This window comes from Protopterus annectens, chromosome 4.part0 (genome assembly GCF_019279795.1).
Source record: "Protopterus annectens isolate FY-2018-M chromosome 4.part0, PAN1.0, whole genome shotgun sequence".
NCBI lineage: Eukaryota > Metazoa > Chordata > Ceratodontiformes > Protopteridae > Protopterus > Protopterus annectens.
The window spans coordinates 305,281,474-305,289,447 of NC_056733.1; positions in this window are offsets into that span (position 1 = coordinate 305,281,474).

Here is a 7,974-nt window from a genome sequence, read left to right on the forward strand (position 1 = left end):
ACGGATCATGTGTTTCCATTTCTTCCTGTCCTCTGCATCATGCTCTTTCACACCAACCTCCTGCATGTCCTCTCTTACCTCATCCATAAACCTTATCTTAGGCCTTCCTCTTTTCCTCTTACCTGGTAGCTCCATCGTTAGCATCCTTTTCCCAATATACATAGAATCCCTCCTCAGCACATGTCCAAACGAACGCAATCTCGCCTCTCTTGCTTTGTCTCCAAACTGTCCAACCTGAGCTGAGACACTAATACTTATTCCTAATCCTGTCCATCCTTGTCACACCTAGTGCAAATCTTAACATCTTTAACTCTGCCACATCCAGCTCTGACTTCTGCATTTTCGTCAATGCCACTGTCTCCAATCTATATATCATAGCTGGTCTCACTACCCTCTTGTAGACCTTCCCTTTCACTCTTACTGATACCCATCTGTCACAAAACACTCCTGACACTCTTCTCCACCCATTCCACCCTGCCTGTACTCTCTTCTTCACCTCTCTTCCACACTCGCCATTACTATGAACTGTTGATCCCAAGTACTTAAACTCATCCACCTTTACCAACTCTACTCCCTGCATCCTCACCATTCCTCTACCCTCCCTCACATTTATATACATATATTCTGTTTTAGTCGTGCTGACCTTCATTCCTCTCCTCTCTAAAGCATATCTCCACCTCTCCAGGGTCTCCTCAACCTGGTCCCTACTCTCACTACATGTCACAATGTCATCTGCAAACATCATAGTCCACGGGGCCTCCTGTCTGATCTCATCTGTCAACCTGTCCATCACCACTGCAAATAAGAAAGGGCTCAGAGCTGATCCTTGATATAATCCCACCTCCACCTTAAACGTATCTGTCACTCCCACCGCAGTCTTCACCAATGTCATACTACCCTCGTACATATCCTGTACCACTCTTACATACTTCTCTGCCACTCCTGACTTCCTCATACAATACCACAACTCCTCTCTAGGCACCCTGTCATATGCTTTCTCTAAGTTCGCAAAGACACAATGCAACTCCTTTTGACCTTCTCTGTATTCCTCCAACAATACCCGCAGAGCAAATATTGCATCTGTAGTGCTCTTTCCTGGCATGAAACAATACTGTTGATCATTAATCATCACCTCCCTTCTTAACCTAGCTTCCTCTACTCTTTCCCATAACTTCTAGCTGTGACTGATCAATTTTATCCCTCTGTAGTTACTGCAGCTCTGCACATCACCCTTATTCTTAAAGATAGGTACCAAAACACTTTCTCCACTCCTCAGGCATCCTCTGACTTTCCAAAATTTCATTAAGCAATCTGGTTAAAAATTTCACTGCCATTTCACCTAAGCACCTCCATGCTTCCACTGGTATGTCATCTGGGCCAACAGCCTTTCCATTCTTCATCCTATTCATAGCTGTCCTTACTTCCTCCTTGCTAATCTGTTTTACTTCCTGATTCACTATCCCCACATCATCCAACCTTCTCTTTCTCATTCTCTTCATTCATCAGCCCTTCAAAGTACTCTTTCCATCTACTCAACACACTCTCCTCACTTGTGAGTACGTTTCCCTCACTATCTTCCATCACCCTTACCTGCTGCACATCTTTCCCAACTCTGTCCCTCTGTCTAGCCAGTCGGTACGGGTCCTTTTCTCCCTCTTTAGTGTCCAGTCTCGCATATAACTCTCCATATGCCTTATCCTTAGCCTTCGCCACCTCTCTCTTTGCCATGCGTCTCATCTCCTTATAGTCATGTCTACATTCTTCATCTCTTTGACAATCCCACTTCTTCGCCAGCCTCTTCCTCTGTATACTCTCCTGTACTTCCTTATTCCACCACCAGGTCTCCTTGTCCTCCTTCCTCTGTCCAGATGTCACACCAAGCACCTTTCTAGCAGTCTCCCTTACTAGTTCTGCTGTAGTTACCCAGCTGTTCAGTAACTCTTCACTGCCTCCCAGTGCCTGTCTTAACTCTTCCGTCACTGCTTTCACACTCCTCCTCTTGATCACCATCATCATCCTACAGACCACCATTCTATGCTGCTTAACTACACTTTCCCCTGTCACCACTTTACAGTCTCCAATCTCCTTCAGACTGGCCCTCCTACATAGGATATAATCCACCTGTATGCATCTTCCTCTACTCTTGTACATCACCCTATGCTCCTCCCTCTTCTTAAAATACGTATTCACCACAGCCATGTCCATCCTTTTCGCAAAACCCACAATCATCTGACCTTCTGCATTCCTCTCCTTAACACCATACCTACCCATCACTTCCTCATCCCCTCTGTTCACTTCACCAACATGCCCATTGAAGTCCGCTCCAATCACTAGTCTCTCACCCTTGGGTACACTTACCAGCACTTGATCCAACTCGCTCCAAAATTTTTCTTTCTCATCCATCGCACACCCAACTTGTGGAGCATATGCACTAACAGCATTCATCATTACACTATCAATTTCAAGCTTCATAAACATCACTTTATCAGACACTCTCTTCACCTCTAAAACACTCTTGGCATAATGTTCCTTTAGAGGCATTCTTTATTGCTGAGATGGAGATCTAGCTGCTGGTGAGTGTCAGCAGTCCCAAGTCTCTGTACGTAGCACTGCCAGGCCCTGTCCAGTACAGTGTCAAAAAAAGGGCCTTGGACCCCTTTCCTAAGAAGTGGCCATGGAGGCCAGTAATGACTCCAGCATTTTGACCATTGACACCCACACACTTCTACTTTAAAGCACATTCACAGTTGTTGCTGATTGGCACAGATGTCATGGCCCACTGTCTGGGAGAAATGTTGTCATGTTCTGCTACATTGAGCTATTTGCAGCAATCCATTTTCCAGCACTGGAAAAAACAAAAGTATGCTGTATCAAGTATATGTGCACATCAGTTAAGAGCTCAGTAGCCTCTCTTCAGTATTGTCTTGGGGAAAAAAGCTTCATATTAAAAAGAGGAAAAGGGAAAAAAAAACAAAGCATACATTATTGTGATCAAATGTAAGTCATGAAGCTGAGTAGTAAAATAGGCACCATAAAAGCTTTTGTGACATGTCACAATAGTTTAAAAAAAAAGTCAATGTAGCATTTATTTAAGTAGATAAAGCATATAATCAAAAAACTTTAAAATTTATCTTGGTCTTGGTGTGTTATTGCTTATTGCATATTTTAAATAAAAAGTCTATACAGTTGTCAGATGGAGCTGCTAATGTTGATGTTGTATTTTGGTTGTGCATTTGCAGAAATGTGTGGGATATTTGGAAATGAGATGAATAAGGTAAATAGAAGAATGAATGTAACTAGATATTGTTAGTGTTGAGGAAATGGATATGAGAGAAGGAAGTTTGGAACAGAGATGTGAGATGAGCATAGAAGATTAAGAACATTTTTAGGTGAGGGATACTGCAAGGGATCGAGTTAAGGTAGGAGTAGTAATTGTGATTGATTCGGTGTAGTATGTTGATTCAGTTGGTGGTTCAGTAGGGTTGGGTGCACCTGCATTCCTAATTTTTTGAGAAATGAATTTTTGAATGCTGTCAGTGTTTTTGATTTGTAATTTCCCTTAGGTCCAGTGGAATTGAGTTACATTGTTTGTCAATGAAGATCGAATACATTTGTGTAAATAGGATGTAGCTTTCTGTAAGACTATAATTGCAAGGCATCTGTCCGATTTTATATGTGACGTTATGTGCAGTTTTTAACTGTGATAAGTATGGCTTCTGACCAGATTACCTACACAAAGCAGGTGTTCTTTCTCTAGTGAGAAGGGTATCAGTTGGTAAAATGATGGGCTTTAGTTTCTTATGTTTTCTGATAGTACCTGTGGCTACTGGATGGAAATGAAAGGTACCAACGTTTGTATTCTTTTGAAAGGCAATAGTGTTAGAAAAACATCCTGAATCTTTTCCTTCCACTGAATAAACAGGTAAGGTTGGTGCTGCCTCAAATCACTATACTGGTTACTGTTCAGGTGATTCTGGAGTGGTATGGCCCACCATCCCACTAAGCTCATGCCAGGCATCTGTTCACGTAGCAGAGCAGGAGTTCCCTAAAGATCTTGTGCAGAAAAGACATTAACATTTTATACTTTTCGGTATGCAGAGGAAGCTGGGGATGTTCTTGCATTCAACTGTGCATGAAGTAACAATGGGCACTGACTCTGGTCTGATTGAGGATCAAAGTGGTAGCCCTGTGTGCATGACCTGCCATTTTTGGATCACATGCAATGCAAAATAGAGCTGTCACTAGTGTTCTGTACTGCAAAGAAAAGATAGAACACTACACTGCAATATTGTATGCATACTTTATGCTCAAGCGTACTGGTCATATGCTTTGTGGTCATGGAAATGTACGGCAGTAGCACACACTGGTGCTATTTAGCTTCATTAACATATCCATTGTAGTAATTGTCCCTTATTAGCATGATGGTAAGCATTAGTGACATTCTGAGCCACACTGCTCTCTAGCATATAGGTGCAGAATATAGGATTTTCAGGAAAGACTGAAGATTCTAAACAGTGCAGAGTTTAGGAAGGAGTTCTACTTGATAACGTACTCTGCAAACACAACAGACCCTGTTGTGAATGTCAGAAACAGTGAAGCATTTGTCATGATGGATGACTCTAACATGAGAGTGCACTGCGTGTCTGTGGCTGTGGGGCAGGTCAGCTATATACAGTGGAATTTTTGTGAAGGACCTCCTGCTAGGGTTATAGGGTTCATAGGAAGGTACTAGGCTATCTGCCCGAAAACATTTATAAGCCTAGCCAGAATGTGCCAGCTTTCTCTGCCCCCTTTGATTAGTTCCCTGTGCGTCTGTCCAGCAGAGCCATTGAAATGATCCCTGGGGTAAACTTTCTGTTTCCTATCCACTCATCAAGGTTTCTCTCGAAGAGGGTTAGTGAGGAGCTCTGCCTAATGTAGATTGGAATCTTGTTCCATAGCATAGGAAGTCTCTGGGACAGGAATCTATCCCTCCAGCATGTCCTATTTATTGTTGTGGTGAAGTTTAGATCCCTGGAGCATGTGGCTTGAGGGGATATGGTTTTCTTTAGGTGGATCGTGCCCTTCAATTCTGGGTTGGACATGGCCTTGTATGTCAGGCAGAGATCACCTCTGAGTAGGCAGTATGCACCAGAGTACAGCTGGAGTTTCTTCAGTCGAGCTGCATAGGGCATCTGCTTGAGGCCAATGATCCTCTTGGTGAGGTACTTCTGTGGGCTTTCCAGTTGTTGCAGGTGTTTTGTAAGGTACATCCCAAATGGGGCATTGTACTCTGTGATGGTTCTGATGAGTGATGCATAGAGGGGCCCAATGACCTCTTTCGATCTGGATGCAAACTCTTTTGTGATTAGGTGGGCCACATAGAAGGATTTTCGAACCACTTTGGCAATGTGATTACCAAAGGAGAGGTTACTATCTACTTGGGTCCCCAGATCCCTTATTATGCCTTCTGTATTTAGGGGGCTACCACCTATGTGGTAGTTTGTGGGTACTTTGTTTTTTCCGAAGGGGGTGACTATACACTTTTTGGCATTTAGCTTGAGGCCATGGTGTTGACACCTGGTATCTGTCTCAGTGAGACCCTTTTGGAGGATGTCTGTGTCAGCTTAGGAGTCAATTATAACCCCTAGTTTGCAGTCGTCTACAAACTTGGTTAGCCATAGTCCTCCTGTGCTTGCCTGTACCTTTGAGAAGTATATGCTGAACAGGAGGGGTCCTAGGACTGAGCCCTGGGGAACGCCACTTGTAACTGGTTTAGAGTCAAGCGTAGCTCCTGCATCTCTTACCATGTGGGTTCTTTCAGTGAGCCAGTTGGCAACCCATCTTGTGACGTAGGGGTTTATGTTCAGGCTGGTGAGCTTGTCTATAATACCTGAGTGGGGAATGGTGTAGAAGGCCTTTGTGAGGTCTAGGTAGGCTGTGTGCACCACCTTTCCCTCGTCTATAGCCTTGGTAACTGTCTCAAAGAAGTCCAACAGGTTTAGGAGGCATAATCTGCGCTTATTAAAACCGAACTGTGTAGGGTCCAGTGTTTGAAGGTTCCCAATGTTTCTGTTAATGAGATCCATGATGATGCACTCCATAGCTTTGCAGGCCAAGCTAGTCAGGCTTTTGTAGGGCGATAGTTCCCGGGGTCCATTGTGGCTCCACCTTTGTGGAGCGGAATAACCGTTGCTGTGCACCACTCTGTGGAGAGGCTGAGTTTAAACTGTGTGTTTAAGTGAGGGGTTAGTTCATCTTTGAGCTCGTGTAGGACGCAGCCTTAGACACCGTCCGGTCCCATTGATGCTGTGTTTTTGGCTTTGGAGAGAGCTGTTTTAACCTGAGTGTCTGATTTTAGGGGCACTACATTCTTCTGGTATAGTTATGGGCCCTTTTGGGGGTGAGAGAGGGTGAAGTTGCACTGAACCTGTCTGCCAGGATGTTGGGTATATCGGTCGGATCAGTGTATTTTGTGCCATTCTGCACTAACTCTGAGCAGATCTGAGAATTGCCACTTAGATTCTTGACATAGCTAAAGAATGCCTTGTGGTTATCTTTGGATTCCATGGCAATTATTCTTTCGAAGCTAGCCTTGGATGATTTTATGAGGGAACTTAGTTTCTTGCTGATACTGATCAGGGATGTCTTCCCTTCTTGGGGATTTTACTCTCTTCTGTACTAGTTTCCTCCTATTGTATAGTTTGTTTATGGCAGGGGTCCAGCAGACTGGTTTCCTTTTCTTGGAGGAGTGAGCCTTTGGTTTTGTTTGGGATAGCACGATCCATGCATTCTTGTAGGTGCCCATAGAGTGCATTAGTAAAGGATTTTGCAGCTTGGACAGCGTTATCCTTTAGCATGGTGGCTTTGAAACTTCGCACCTCGGTCTTAAGTTATGTGAAGTTTGCTTTTGAAAAGTTTTTCACGGTAGTTTCTTTTACCTGGGGTGGTGGCAGAATGTGGATATCCAGAGTGATTAGTTTATGGTCAGATCTAACCAGTGAGGGGTTGACCTCCAGTGTGGAACACCGGTCGCCCATGTTGGTAATGACCAGGTCCAATATGTTGTCACCTCTGGTGGGGGTGTTGACCAGTTGATCCAGGGCATTTGAGTTTATAAATTCTAGGAAATGTTGGGCAAGGGAGTTTATACTTGAGTAGTTATCCCAGTTAATGTTTGGGTAATTGAAATCACCCAATATCAGGCTGGTTAGTAGGACCTTTGTTTCCCAGTGTTTCCAGGAATGCGGAGTGGTGGTCCTAGGACATGGTGGGTGATCTGTAGCAAGCTATAATTTGAATAGCAGTTTTGCCCGTTGTTAGTTGCATGTGGATGATCTCTAAAGCATCGTGCTGTGCCACTAACCTGGAGTGTGAGTATGCTTGATGAATATGGATACTCCCCGCCTTTTGTATTTTGGTCTGGGTTTTGTGACCGAAATGTATGGTATGATTTGTAGCCTGGTAGTGCTGGGGTGCTCTCTGGGCCTTAAACCAGGTTTCTGTTGCTGCACATATATTGATTTTTTTCCATACTGAGGAGTGCCTCGAGTGCGTGCATTTTGAGGTTTAGACTTCTGTCATTGAGTAGCATTACCCTCAGTTTTTTTGTTACTTGTGCTATTTACGAAGGTGGGTTTGTCTTTTGAGCCTTGCCTAAAAAAGGTACTATGGGGGTGGCAAGAGCCTTGGCCAGTACTCGAAAGCCCAAGGGTGACAGATGCAAGCCGTCTATAGCGAAGCAGCGTTTCTTGTCGAGCATGTCATCCCAGGCTGACAGACACTGGATCCCCTTTGAATGACACCAGAAGCTTAGCCAATTGTTGAAATTGATCATTTTTTCTCTATACCGTGGTATCATTCTTGGTGAGGGCAAGATGCTACTCAGGGTTAGGGTCATACCGGCCTGGGCTACGTGATCAGAGAGCTCTTCCATGTCTCTTTTCATGTAGCCCAGGGAGGTACGGCTCAGGTCATTCACACCAACATGGACCA